The 16,230-nt window shown below is 32.4% G+C and overlaps 1 pseudogene; it reads left to right on the top strand.

Annotated features, from left to right (window-relative positions):
* The first annotated feature begins 1,942 nt into the window (after positions 1–1,942).
* Positions 1,943–15,754, top strand: LOC104223353 (protein NRT1/ PTR FAMILY 2.7-like; annotated as a pseudogene).
* Positions 15,755–16,230: the final 476 nt, after the last annotated feature.

The raw sequence follows: 16,230 nt of genomic DNA on the forward strand, positions 1-16,230 counted from the left end.
TATGAAAAGGTCTGGATCTGAATTTGTTATAATTGCCGTGTATGTTGATGATTTAAATATCATTGGAACTCCTGGGGAGCTTCCAAAAACAGTAGACTGTTTGAAGAAAGAATTTGAAATGAAAGATCTTGGAAAGACAAAATTTTGTCTTGGTCTACAAATTGAGTATATGAAAGATGGAATATTTGTCCATCAATCAACATACACCGAAAAGATTTTAAAGCGATTCTATATGGATAAAGCACATCCATTGAAGTACCCCGATGGTTGTGAGATCACTTGATATAAAGAAAGATCCATTCCGACCTCATGAAAATGATGAAGAGCTTCTTGGTGCCGAAGTACCATATCTTAGTGCAATTGGGGCATTAATGTATCTTGCCAATAATTCTCGACCAGATATAGCTTTCTCGGTAAGCTTATTGGCAAGATTTAGTACTTCGCCAACACAAAGACACTGGAATGGTATTAAACATATATTCAGATATCTCCAAGGGACCATTGATATGAGTTTATTTTATTCAAATGAATCCAATCCATCATTGATTGGTTATGCAGATGCAGGATATTTGTCTGATCCACACAAAGGTCGATCTCAGACAGGCTATTTGTTTACAAGTGGAGGTACAACCATATCATGGCGTTCGACAAAACAAACTATGGTTGCTACTTCTTCAAATCAAGCAGAGATAATAGCCATTCACGAAGCAAGTCGAGAATGCGTTTGGTTAAGATCTATAACTCAACACATTCGACAAACATGTGGTCTTTCTTCGAAAGAGAATATTCCAACAATATTGTATGAAGACAATGCTGCATGCATAGCTCAATTGAAAGGAGGATATATCAAAGGAGAAAGAACAAAACACATTTCACTGAAATTCTTTTTCACTCATGATCTTCAGAAGAATGGTGAAATAGATGTACAACAAGTTCGTTCAAGTGATAATTTGGCTGATCTGTTCACTAAGGCGTTACCAACCTCAATATTTGAAAAGCTGATATATAAGATTGGAATGCGTCGTCTTCGAGACATTAAGTGATTTTTCATCAGGGGGAGTAACTACACGCTGCACTCTTTTCCTTAACCAAGGTTTTGTCCCACTGGGTTTTCCTGGTAAGGTTTTTAATGAGGCAGCAAGCAGTGCATATTATAAATAACTATGTACATCCCAATATTTTTTTTGTAAGTTTTTAATGAGGCACATTATCTTACATGGACATCCAAGGGGGAGTGTTATGAATAGTTTGTACATTGGATACTACTTTGGATACTACATTGGATGCTACATTGGATGCCCATGTTGTGAATAACTTAAAGATTAAATTTCCTACTTTATGTCCATCATCTTTACTTTTTATGCCTATAAAAGGTCATGTAATTGCAATGGAAAAATACACCAAAGTGAAAGAAGAAAACACTTCTCCCTTCTTTCTATCTCTTCTTATTTACATTTTACTGCATTACTTTTATTTTATTACAGATATAATAATGTTCAATTTCGTACAATTCTTTCCCAAAAGGCCTCCTATTGTTAAGAGTATCCAAGACCTTATAATTAGTAGTTTCTTTTTCTTTTATATTTTTCATATGAGACTTTGTTTACACAACCAACACTTATCACCGTATTCCAAAGGGATACCTCGGTATAAATGTTGCATTTTTACCGTATTATGCTAGATAATGCAGAGAAAATACTCTTTATGTTGTTTCATTAATCATACTAAATTACACTATAAAAAATTAAGTACTGTAGTTTTTAAAACGGGGGAAGTTGCTGATTTCTCACATAAAATTCACGGCAAATAAAAATAGGGAAGGACCAGGTCTGTATATAACCTTTTAATTTATGAGTGACATACAAGTTGCAACTACTCTATTCATACCATATTAAATATCGATAGATCCATGGATGTGACTGTGTAATGTGTTGACTTCAATTCCATTATGAAAACAGTAGGTTCAAACCTAGCATTTGGAGGTTTGACGAGCAACCTTATTGTGTATCTGATAAAGGAATTTGAAGTGGAGAGCATCGATGCCGCTCAGATATCAAATCTGGTTAATGGTGCTGGAAGTTTGATTCCCGTCCTTGCTGCTATATATTATTGCCGACTCATTCAGTGGTTGCTATTCTATCATCTGGGTTTCATTCCTCCTCTCTTTATTGGTACCTCTTTTTCGTCTCTAGCAAACCCTTTTTTTCGTTTTACCAAGTTAAATATTATACGTGCATGTAAGTAATCGCTTTAAAGTTAACTTTACATATATGTGTATACTATTCACAAGTCACAAGTTACACACACATATATATATACCATAAGCGTCACGAAAAGCAACTCGCACACCCCCACCTATCTAACCCACCCCACCCTAAATAAAAATATTATTAATAGTACTTACTTTTTTATGTTATGGATAAATTTTGTTTTCTTTTCATTTCAACAAATGAGTATTTTCTTTTCATAATATAAAAAAAGTATTTTTTTTCATTTTAACAAAAAATTTACTTTCTTTGAATGATGTAGAAAAAGTATTTTCTTTCATTTCAACAAAATGATGAACTAAAAAGTATTTTATTTCATTTCAACAAAAAAAGTATTTTCTTTTCATGATGTAGAAAAAATATTTTCTTTTGTTTCAATAAAGTATTTTTTCATTTCAACAAAATAAGTATTTTCTTTTCATGATATAGAAAAAATATTTTCTTTTATTTCAATAAAATGAGTATTTTATTTTCATGTTGTAGAAAGAGTACTTTTTTTCAATAAAAAAAAAGAGTATTTTCTTTTTAGCTACATAGCATAAATTTCAACTTTAGTTTTGCATAAAAATGTAAAGCATCACGAAAAAACATATGGACTTGGGGGAAGGGGCGGGGGTGAGGAGATTACTATAAAAAAAATATTTTTTACTTTTTATACCAAATACTAAAAAATATTTTTCGGAAAAAGTTTTTCATTCACCAACCAAACAAGGAAAAATAAGTGATAAAACCACTCTTTTTCCATGAAAACATTTTCTAGGAAAATATTTTTGATGGAAAACATTTTCCTTCGTACCAAACACACCCTTAATCCATACGTACGTCATATATTAACAAAAAAAATCCTACAATTGCATCTTCTTCAACTTTCTTTTTTGGTAAGAGCTATCGAAGGGCTACCGCCAAAGTTATTGCTGCTAGCTTGACTTTGACGAGACCAATTAGTAAATGTTCTAGACAGGGCGGCCCGTCCATAAAGCAGGTAAAACAATTATCTTAGGCCCCATATTTGTTGAGGCCCCTTTTTTCCCGCCTAATAGGCTATATATATATATATATATATATATATATATATATATATATATATATATATATATATATATATATATATATATATATATATATATATATAATAGTTATGTGAAATGAAAAGGTTTGATTTCTTTATTTAACAAATAAATAGAGGATTTGCAACTGCTTTGATTTCTGCCAAGTAAATTACATTTGAAATTAATATCGAACCCAAATTTCATAAAAATGTGTAATAAATGGGAAGAAACAATGTTAATAGTGAAATCTCAAAATCTCTCGATGAGTCATTTAGAGTTGATTACTTTTTATACATATTCCCTCTGGTCCATAATAAATAATTTTTTAACCTTTGTTGTGACCCTCAAGAAAATATTGTCGATCAAAAATATATTTTGATTGAATTATCCTAAATTAAAATTTATATATTGTTAACTTGACACATTGAAATATGTAAATAAGGGCAAAATTTGAAAAAATAAAGTTAATTCCTTCTCGATTATATAAAAGGACACTTATTTTGGACTAAAATAAAAGCCAAAAAAGTCACTTATTATGGATCGAAGAGAGTAGTAGATGATGTTATTTTTTCACTTTAAAATAGATTTAAACAATTAGAAGCATATGAAAATATTTTCGATTTTCTATTTAGCGGCAAAAACTGAGATCAGTAGATTATAGAAATTTGAAAAAAAATTGCCTTCATCTTGAATGCTCCTTAAATCATAATAATCAACCCGATATTGATAGTCTAGATTTATTTTTTGAATTAAAAATATTCAGAAAAATATTTCAATTAGCGATAACAATTTAATAATATACTCAATCAAATAAAAAGATTTGATTAATTTCCAAATGACTATATTGCTTATAGAATAATGTTAATATCCCCTATTACTGTTGCTTCATCAGAAAAAAGTGTTTCAAAATTAAAATTGATAAAACTTTACCTAAGATCAACAATGTCTCAAAGATATTAAACGAATTAGCTATATCGTCAATTGTAATAGGAGAAATTGATTATAAAAAATTAATAATAACTTTGTATCTAAGAAAAATAAAAAAATAGACTTCAAATAAAAATAAAATATTTTTTATTAAAAAAAATTAAGGCCCCTCGTAAAGTTTGACTTTAGGCCACGAAATTGGTCGGGTCGCCCCTGGTTCTAGACAGTATTTAAATACCTAATTAATACTCTCTCCGGTCCACTTTAAATAAATTTTTTGGCACTTTTTACACAAATTAGAGAATTCGATTTATAGAATTAATTAACAATGAAATTCACTATATTAACCTTAATTTGCTCATTGGAAATATAACAAACTACTCATAGGCTCTTTACCAACTTTGGAAAGAAGAAGTTAATTCCTTATTGATATCCGGAAAAAAAAGGGGCAAAAAAATCACTTAAAGTGGACTAGAAGTAGTTAGATTTTTTCTTTTTTGTCTTTTCTACTTGTAGGGCACAATCCTTTTAGCTTTAACAGCAACACTTGATTCTTTGAGGCCTAAGCCTTGTGAAGTTGGCTCAACATCATGCAGTCCTACACCAAAAGTTCAGTATGTAGTACTCTATGCAGCCATAGTTCTTGCAACTTTGGGGAGTGGTGGTTCCCGATCAACCCTTTCAACATTGGGAGCCAATCAATTTAATAAACCAAAGGATCAAGGGATTTTCTTCAATTGGTTCTTTTTCTTCGTGTATGGTTCTTCTGTAGTAGCATCCACAGCTGTTGTCTATGTTGAAGATAATGTGAGCTGGAAAGTTGGATTTTTCATTTGTGTTGGAGCTAGTGTTCTTGGTTTAGTGATTTTCCTAATGGGAAGCAGATTTTACACCAATTCTAAACCAGAAGGTAGTCCGTTCACCAGTTTGCCGCGTGTTGTGGTTGCAAGTATTAGGAAAAGAAAGGAACCACTCCCATCGGCTTGTGATGATTTCTACCATGGACATAGTCATGTTGCATCCAAAGCAATAGTTGTTCCACCTTCAAAAACCTTCAGGTAATAGTACTGTCACTGTAACTATTTAATTGTGTGATTTGATGATGTCCATCTCATCGAAGAAGTATAAAAGTTTCTTTGGTTTGGTAGCCAACCTTGTTGACTTGGTTTGGTTAGGTAGCCAACCTTGTTGAATTAGTTTGGTTTGGTAGCCAACCTTGTTGAATTTCTTTGGTTTGGTAGCCAACTTTGTTGAATTGTGAAAAGTGTGTGTAAATTGTCAAATATTGTAGGCTTTAGAGAGTGAAACTTTGGCTATAAAAGGAGAGCTTCAACTCTCATTTCTTCACACCAACAAAGAGAGAAAGAAAGAGTGAGGTTTCACAGACAGAGTATAAGAAAATAGTCTGTGAGAAAAATAGAGAGTGAGCGATATTGTAGTGAGGTGGGAATATCAAAAGAGGGTTATTTCTTTTGAGTGTTGTAGTGGTTTTTGGAGTATTTTACTCGGACCTACAAAGTGTAAATTCCTTACTATAGTGATATCAGTTGCTCCTCTCGGGGTCGTGGTTTTTTTTATTAAAAGGGGTTTCCACGTAAAAATCTTGGTGTCGTTGTTACTCTTTTATTCTTGTTAATTACCGTATCTCGGTGCTACATTATTATTCCCTTTTTATTACCGTGAATATTATTTCTGTGGGGGTTTATTCCTAACAACTGGTATCATAGCACAGGTTCTGCTCGTTCACTGAAATACTATTCACTATCGGTAGTACTATACTCGGTGAAAATAAAAATGTCCGGAGTAAAGTACGAGGTAGCAAAATTTCAACGGAGATAACGGTTTCTCAACATGGCAAAGAAGGATGAGGGATCTGCTCATCCAACAAGGATTACACAAGGTACTAGATGCTGATGCCAAAAAGCCTGATACCATGAAAGCTGAGGATTGGGCTGACTTGGATGAAAGAGCTGCTAGTACAATCAGGTTACACTTATCAGATGATGTGGTAAATAACATCATTGATGAAGACACTGCACGTGGAATTTGGATAAGGTTAGAAAGCATATACATGTCCAAAACGCTGACAAATAAATTGTACCTGAAGAAGCAGTTATACGCCCTACACATGGGTGAAGGTATGAATTTTTTGTCACATTTAAATGTGTTTAACAGACTAATCACACAGCTTGCCAACCTTAGAGTGAAAATCAAGGAAGAAAATAAAGCCATCTTGCTATTGAACTCGTTGCCATCTTCGTACGAAAATTTGGCAACAACCATCCTGCATGGTAAGACTACTATTGAGTTGAAAGATGTCACATCGGCTCTTTTACTCAATGAGAAGATGAGAAAGAAGCCTGAAAATCAAGGACATGCTCTCATCACAGAAGGTAGAGGCAGGAGTTATCAAAAGAGTTCGAACAACTATGGTAGATCCGGAGCTCGTGAGAAGTCAAAGAACCGATCCAAATTAAGAGCCAGAAATTGCTATAACTGTGATCAACCAGGTCACTTCAAAAGAGATTGCCCAAATCCAAGGAAGGGCAAAGGTGAAACCAGTGGCCAGAAGAATGACGACAACACAACCGCCATGGTGCAAAACAATGATAATGTTGTTCTCTTTATAAATGAGGAAAAGGAATGCATGCACCTGTCAGGTCCAGAGTCGAAATCGGTGGTTGACACAACGACATCTTACCATGCCACACCCGTAAGAGATCTTTTTTTGCAGCTATGTAGCAGGTGATTTCGGCACAGTGAGAATGGGTAACACAAGTTACTCAAAGATTGCGGGGATTGGTGACATTTGTATCAAAACAAATGTCGGATGCACATTGGTTCTAAAGGATGTGCGGCATGTACCTGATTTACGGATGAACTTGATCTCGGGAATTGCTTTAGACCGAGATGGATACGAGAGCTATTTTTCAAATCAAAAGTGGAGACTCACTAAGGTATCATTGGTGATTGCAAAGGGAGTTGCTCGTGGCACGTTGTACAGGACAAATGCAGAAATATTCCAAGGTGAATTAAACGAGGCACAAGATGAGATTTCTGCAGATTTGTGGCACAAAAGAATGGGTCATCGATTGCAGATTCTTGCCAAGAAATCACTTATTTCTTATGCCAAAGATACAACGGTAAAACCTTGTGACTACTGTTTATTTGGTAAGCAACATAGAGTCTCATTTCAGACATTGTCTGAAAGAAAATTGAATATACTTGATTTAGTATATTTTGATGTTTGTGGCCCAATGGAAATTAAATCAATGGGCGGTAACAAATACTATTACTTTTATTGATGATGCTTCACGAAAATTATGGGTTTATATTTTGAAAACCAAAGATCAGGTGTTGCAAGTTTTCCAGAAATTTCATGCTCTAGTAGAAAGGGAGACAAGTCGAAAGCTAAAGCATCTCCGAAGTGACAATAGAGGTGAGTACACTTCAAGGGAATTTGAAGAGTATTGTTCAAGTCATGGGATCAGACATGAAAAGACAGTTCCTGGAACCCCGCAGCACAATGGCATAGCCGAGAGGATGAACCGCACCATTGTAGATAAGGTGAGAAGCATGCTTAGAATGGCTAAACTACCTAAGTCATTCTGGGGTGAAGCAGTTCAGACAGCCTGTTACCCTATCAATAGGAGTCCATCAGTTCCATTGGCGTTTGACATCCCAGAGAGAGTTTGGACCAACAAGGAGGTGTCCTACTCGCATCTGAAGGTGTTTGGTTGCAGAGCTTTTGCACATGTACCAAAAGAGCAGAGAACAAAGCTGGATGATAAATCTGTTCCCTGCATATTTATAGGATATGGAGATGAAGAGTTCGGGTACAGATTGTGGGATCCTATAAAGAAGAAGGTCATCAGAAGCAGAGATGTAGTCTTCCGAGAAAGTAAAGTTGGAACTGCTGCCGATATGTCAGAAAAGGCGAAGAATGGTATAATTCCTAACCTTGTTACTATTCCTTCTACTTCTAACAATCCTACAAGTACAGAAAGTACGACCGACGAGGTTGCCGAGCAGGGGGAGCAACCTGGTGAGGTTATTGAGTAGGAGGAGCAACCTGGTGAGGTTATTGAGTAGGGAGAGCAACTTGATGAAGGTGTCGAGGAAGTGGAACACTCCACTCAAGGAGAAGAACAACCTCAACCTCTGAGGAGATCAGAGAGGCCAAGGGTAGAGTCATGCAGGTACCTTTCCACAGAGTATGTCCTTATCAGTGATGAGGGGGAGCCAGAAAATCTTAAGGAGGTGTTGTCCAATCCAGAAAAGAACCAGTGGATGAAAGCCATGCAAGAAGAGATAGAATCTCTACAGAAAAATGACACGTACAAGCTGGTTGAACTTCCAAAGGGTAAAAGACCACTCAAATGCAAATGGATCTTTAAACTCAAGAAAGATGGAAATGGCAAGCTCGTCAGATACAAAGCTCGATTGGTGGTTAAAGGCTTCGAACAGAAGAAAGGTATTGATTTTGACGAAATTTTTTCACATGTTGTCAAAATGACTTCTATTTGAACAATTTTGAGCTTAGCAGCTATCCTAGATCTTGAAGTGGAGCAGTCGGATGTGAAAACTGCATTTCTTCATGGAGATTTGGAAGAAGAGATTTATATGGAGCAACCAGAAGGATTTGAAGTAGCTGTAAAGAAATACATGGTGTGCAAATTGAATAAGAGTCTTTATGGATTGAAGCATACACCAAGGCAGTGGTACATGAAGTTTGACTCATTCATGAAAAGTCAAACATACCTAAAGACCTATTCTGATCCATGTGTATACTTCAAAAGATTTTCTGAGAATAACTTTATTATATTGTTGTTGTATGTGGATGACATGTTAATTGTAGGAAAAGACAAGGGGTTGATAGCAAAGTTGAAAGGAGATCTGTCCAAGTCATTTGATATGAAGGACTTGGGCCCAGCACAACAAATTCTAGGGATGAAGATAGTTCGAGAGAGAACAAGTAGAAAGTTGTGGCTATCTCAGGAGAAGTACATTGAACGTGTACTAGAACGCTTCAACATGAAGAATGCTAAGCCAGTCAGCACACCTCTTGCTGGTCATCTAAAGTTGAGTAAAAAGATGTGTCCTACAACAGTGGAAGAGAAAGGGAACATGGCTAAAGTTCCTTATTCTTCAGCAGTCGGAAGCTTGATGTATGCAATGGTATGTACTAGACCTGATATTGCTCACGCAGTTGGTGTTGTCAGCAGGTTTCTTGAAAATCCTGGAAAGGAACATTGGGAAGCAGTCAAGTGGATACTCAGGTACCTGAGAGGTACCACGGGAGATTGTTTGTGCTTTGGAGGATCTGATCCAATCTTGAAGGGCTATACAGATGCTGATATGGCAGGTGACATTGACAACAGAAAATCTACTACTGGATATTTATTTACATTTTCAGGGGGAGCTATATCATGGCAGTCTAAGTTGCAGAAGTGCGTTGCACTTTCAACAACTGAAGCAGAGTACATTGCCGCTACAGAAACTGGCAAGGAGATGATATGGCTCAAGCGATTCCTTCAAGAGCTTGGATTGCATCAGAAGGAGTATGTCGTCTATTGTGACAGTCAAAGTGCAATAGACCTTAGCAAGAACTCTATGTACCATGCAAGGACCAAACACATTGATGTGAGATATCATTGGATTCGAGAAATGGTAGATGATGAATCTCTAAAAGTCTTGAAGATTTCTACAAGTGAGAATCCCGCAGATATGCTGACCAAGGTGGTACCAAGGAACAAGTTCGAGCTATGCAAAGAACTTGTCGGCATGCACTCAAACTAGAAGACAGTGCTACCTCCTCTAGATGAATGAGACTGGAGGGGGAGATTGATGATGTCCATCTCATTGAAGAAGTATTAGGCATGTGCCTAATAAAAGTTTCTTTGGTTTGGTAGCCAACCTTGTTGACTTGGTTTGGTTAGGTAGCCAACCTTGTTGAATTAGTTTGGTTTGGTAGCCAACCTTGTTGAATTTCTTTGGTTTGGTAGCCAACTTTGTTGAATTGTGAAAAGTGTGTGTAAATTGTCAAATATTGTAGGCTTTAGAGAGTGAAACTTTGGCTATAAAAGGAGAGCTTCAACTCTTATTTCTTCACACCAACAAAGAGAGAAAGAAAGAGTGAGGTTTCACAGACAGGGTATAAGAAAATAGTCTGTGAGAAAAATAGAGAGTGAGCGATATTGTAGTGAGGTGGGAATATCAAAAGAGGGTTATTTCTTTTGAGTGTTGTAGTGGTTTTTGGAGTATTTTACTCTGACCTACAAATTGTAAAATTTCTTACTATAGTGATATCAGTTGCTCCTCTCGAGGCCGTGATTTTTTCCCTTATTAAAAGAGTTTTCCACGTAAAAATCTTGGTGTCGTTGTTACTCTTTTATTCTTGTTAATTACCATATCTCGGTGCTACATTATTATTCCGCTTTTATTACTGTGAATATTATTTCTGTGGGGTTTATTCCCAACATGATTATCCCATTTAAATATTTAAGTTATGAGACAAAGAACAATTATAAATTCAACAATGCTCCTTATGTGCGAGCCACAAGCCACATTCTCTTTTTTTTTTTCTTTCATGGGCCAAAGATGTAAAAATTTCTTTTTAGATATAACTGGTGTCACTGAGATTTGAATCTAGGACCTTAACTTGGTTAATTTCATACTATGTTTAATTATGTAATCATTTCATTTGAAAGTTGCGTTATTAAAAAGAAAACATTTTTATTGACTTGTTCTCGAACGGTACGTGGTTTTTATTTTAACTAGTATTAGTACTCGCGCGATGTGCGGACAAATTATTTCAAATTGCGATGTAGGTTGTTTAATAACCTTAAAATATAAACCTCTCAGATAAAAATTATATAACTTGAGAATTTTATCATGAAGCAGGATATGAAATTATTGTTCATATCTCGTAGTAGAAAACAAATCTTTTTAATATATATTTGTAGCAACCTAACCCCTTAATTTTAGTATTTGTATTTTGTTCCGCCGTCGATATTAAAGATACTAAACATGTCATATTATGATCTGTCTCGTTCGAGCACATTAGATCATATTATTTTAAGAAAATTCTTACTATCACTTTATTTTTATCTGGAAGTCAAATATGTCTTATTCATCACATCATTTTTACGTAAATTCTTTTTTTGTTCTTTTCTTATAGTTATTGTATTATTTAATATTTAATATTATTATACTATCATATAATTTTTTATTAGCTAATAATTAAATTAATGTCTTGCTTATTATCCTTTTAATTGTATTTAATAAAAATAAATATTGTTTTCTTGAAATTTGGTATTTTATGCTTTTATCCTCTTATTCATAATATTTTAATTATTTAAAATTATCAGTAATATTTTATAATTTAATTATTTTATTTTATCTATTTTGGCATTAATTTAAAGTATAAGTATCCTCACACTACCTCTATTTTTTTTTATATGCATTCGCTTCCCTACGATAAATGTTAATTACTTTTTATATTAATTTTTTACCTATAACCAAAATAACGTGATATTTTGTTTTAAATTTTAACTTTTAATTAGTCTAAAATATTAATACATAAGTCATTTGATTATCATGTTCCAAATGTATTGAGTTCTCTTATAATTAATTTTGTATTAGATGCAGTTAAATTTTAATTTTCTTTCTTTTTTAGCTATAAGATACAATTTAATTTTTAATTTTCATTAGTAAGATTACCAATATTAGAAATTTATTTTATATTTTTAAAATTTTATCTAATCATAGAAAAAAATTCTTAATTGTTTGAGCACATTATTTCTAAATATTGTAGTAATATTTTTACTGTCATTTTAGTTCTTTACATAATATTTTAAAAAACAAAAAAAATCTCATCTCAAATTCAAATACTTCTTATCATTCTATTTTCTAAAATGGACAGCATTTTCAAAAAATTGTGCTATGCAATCAAACTCAAACTAACTGCACTCGATTCAAATATTAATCATAGAAAAATATCTTCGTAATTGTTTGAACATATTATAATAAATGTTGTAGTAATATTTTCACTGTCATTTTATTTCTTTACATAAATTTTCTTTCTCTTTTAGTTTTAATACAAATTTAATTTTTGTAAATTTACCTATATTAGAAATTTATTTTGTATTTTTTAAAAAATTATTTTTTATTATTGTTTTATTTTTCATAATTAAGAATTTAATTTCGTGGTATTATCCATAATTTTAGAATTCACATCATAGTTTTAAGAACTTTCTAATCTCAAATTCAAATAGTATTTTTTTAATAGTAAATATTTAATAATTTAACATACTTTTGCTATTTTTTTAATTTAATATATAGTCTTATTATTTTTTATGTGGCTTTTCATTAACTTTTAACTTTATTTAATATCATTATCAACTACTTTTATTTAATAATATAAGATAAATATATAATTTTTTATTTATTAAATAAATATTTATTTTATTTTAAAAATATTGCTCGAAAATTTTAAATTATTTAAAATTTAATAATATTTTTAAGTATTGTATATTTACTTTATTTTATTTTTTAAACTTATGATTTATAAATGTCCTTACATTACCTCTAATTTATTTTTATTGTTCAATATTTTAGTTTTTTATTTTACTATTAGACTTGAGTTATATGGACTTATATTATGACTTTTCTTATCATAATATAAAACACTTTCTCATCTCAAATTTAAATAAGTTTTACCTTTTTTCCTATGATAAAAAATATGAATTTTTATTTTTTCTCTATTTATTCTTAATATTTGATTTTATATTATTCAATACTTAATATTGTTACATCGTCATGTGAATTTTTATTAGCATGTTTCAATTTAATATCTATTTTTACCGCACTATTTCTAATATAATATAGATAAAAATTTAAAAACTTTCTTATCTCAAATTCAAATATTTTTTATCATTCTATTTTCTTAATTGGACCATATTTTAAAAAAATTGTGTTATGATTTCAAACTTAAATTAACTGAACTCAATTCAAATATTAATCATAGAAAAGTATTTTTTTTAATTGTTTGAACAAATTATATCTAAATGTTGTAGTAATATTTACTTATAAAATATTCGTTTGCACGATTTATCAATATTAATATGAATTTATTATTCTTGTTATTAAAATATCTTTCGCTTATTATTTAATTTTTCTCTTACCTTATAAATAATTTGTATACTTTATGTAAGATCTTATTTTGCTGATTGAATTTATTTAATTTTTAAATTCAATAAATTTTTAATATCTTAAGTAAATTTTAGTTTTATTTTATATTTTAACTTACTCCAAAGTATAAATAGTCATAGGTTATCTTAATTTATGTCTTTATACATTTTATTTTTTTTCTAGTATAGTTTTTAATTAATTTTTCACCTTTATATTTCTAGCTAATATAGAAGAAAATCTATGATTGGATATATAGATATAAATATAGATATAGATATAGACATAGATACGAATATACATATAAATTGAAATATAGATATATATGTAAGATTTGTCTAAGATCTATTTAGATTATATATAAGATTCATTAAACTACTTCCATTAATTATGTTTTTATATATAATTTCTAATTATTAATATTGTCCTAAAATTGCCAAGTGACATCATTTTAGCTTGCCACTTGACTTAACCACAATGCATACTACTCTCTTTTTAATATAATTTAGATTATGCACCATAAAAGTATTTACTTTAGCTGATCCACATTCCGTGGTCGCTTGATTATGCTTTATTTGCATCACTTTTTGTTTTACGGTGTCTCAGTGGTGAATCATTGGCAAGTAAATCTTGACATTTAGTACTGTCTTGGATTTAGTATATCCTAAATTAGCACCACAAAGTATGGCCATAGTAACAGTCAAATCCACTCTTGGAGACATGAACTAGTAGATAAGATCGTACTATGATTGGAATTTTTAGTGGAGCTTTAATTTGAGACTCCTGTTTGAGATGTCAGCCTACTTTTATGTTTGTCTATCAATCTACTCCCTTCATTTCAAATTAGACGAGTTAGTTTCTTTTTAGTATATTTTAAAATAAATAATATATTTTTAAATTTAGAAATAATTCATTTTTAAACTATTTATTTTATCCATTTTATCCTTAATGAGAAGTTTTTATAACCACACAAGTATTATGGCCCCACAAAGCTTTTAAGACCACAAATCTCAAAAGTCTTTTACCAAGTCACACTTTTTTTTAAAAAATTTTTGAAAGACTTCAATAGACTGTTTGGACGATGATACGAAAGCAATATTTGAAGGTTCAATTTTTTCTCTCTTTATGCATATACTTTCGATAAGTATGTCTGAAAATAAAACGTTTAAGGGAATGAATACTTCTTATATATGGAAGTTGGTCATCATGATGCAGGTTCTTAAACCATGCAGCCATTAAAAGTGAAGGTGACGTTAAACCAGATGGCTGTACAGCTAAACCCTGGAAACTTTGTTCAGTCCAAGAAGTAGAAGATTTAAAATCCTTAATCAGAATCTTACCACTATGGTCAAGTAGCTTTTTTCTTGGCACAACAATTGGTGTACAATCAAGTATGTCAATCCTTCAAGCCTTAGCAATGGACCGTCACGTTGGACCTCATTTCCAAATCCCAGCTGGTTCCATACTCGTTTTTTCCATGATCTCTACTGCTCTATTCCTCACCCTGTTCGACAAATTTCTTTTTCCCTTGTGGAAGAAGTTGACTGCCAAATCTCTAACTCCTCTCCAGAGAATTGGCGTCGGGCATGTGCTCAGTGCTCTGGTCATGGGTGTCTCGGCCTTAGTCGAGTCGAAGAGGCTAAAGGTAGCAAAATCGAACAACCTTGATCAAGGTTCTAATATTGTACCTATGTCAGTGTTATGGCTTGTGCCTCAATTAGCACTTGTTGGCATTTCAGAGGCATTTCATTTTCCTGGACAAGTTGCATTTTACTATCAAGAATTTCTAACAACCTTAAAAAACATGGCAACGGCGATGATTTCGGTGATTGTTGGGGTCGCATTTTACTTGACTACTGCTCTAATTGGTGTTGTTAGAAGGACGACAAATTGGTTACCAGGTAACATAAATAAGGGAAGGCTGGACAATGTGTATTGGGTATTGGTTGTAGGCGGGGTATTGAACTTTGGTTACTATGTGACATGTGCTTGGCTTTACAAATATCAAAACCTGGAGGGCGCGGAGCATAGTGATTCTCCTTCTGATGAGTGATTCACGGGCCAAAAAGAAAAAAAACTTAATAATTAATTATGATCATTGACACTTCACAATTTATGGTTATATTACGAGTTCGGAATGCTGTTATGGGTTATGACTATCAAATGAAAATAATTGTTATTATACATATATTGAAGAAAGTCCATACCTAAATCATTTATGATTTAAGAATATAAAAAACCACTTTTTACGCCTTTTGGTGTTTGTGAATAAAATGAGATGTAGCAGTGAAGCAGTTGAATTTGGGTTTTGCTTGTTCTTTTTTGTTAGGCGTTTGTCCAGATTTTCTTCTCATAATTGGTTTTTCTATCTCATGAAGGAAAGGACAACATATTTATCATAATTGGGTTTTTCTTTTCCTATAAGAAAAATATAATTCTTCCATATTTGGCAAGTCTCTTTTCTTGTAGGAAGAGGTTTGGAGCTCTATAAATTGAAGATCCATCCTTGTCATTCAGTAGCATCCACAATGTAGCCATATGGAGTTTGAGAGTCGTTTTTAGGGGGAGAACTTTACGGGACAAGTGTTAGTGTGTCAGTTGTGTTTGCCTCTTCGTGAGGTTGTTCTCTCAATATCTTTGTACTCTTTTTTATTATAATGGATTGCTCATCTCCACCGTGGACGTAGGTCAGTTGACCGAACCACGTTAAATATTTGTGTCTCTTTTTGATATATTTCTTTTTGTTGTGATTTATCGTCATTCAAGGCTTGCTTTGCTAGCTTCCGCATGACACCTGA

This window comes from Nicotiana sylvestris, chromosome 6 (assembly GCF_000393655.2).
Source record: "Nicotiana sylvestris chromosome 6, ASM39365v2, whole genome shotgun sequence".
NCBI classification, from domain to species: Eukaryota; Viridiplantae; Streptophyta; class Magnoliopsida; order Solanales; family Solanaceae; genus Nicotiana; species Nicotiana sylvestris.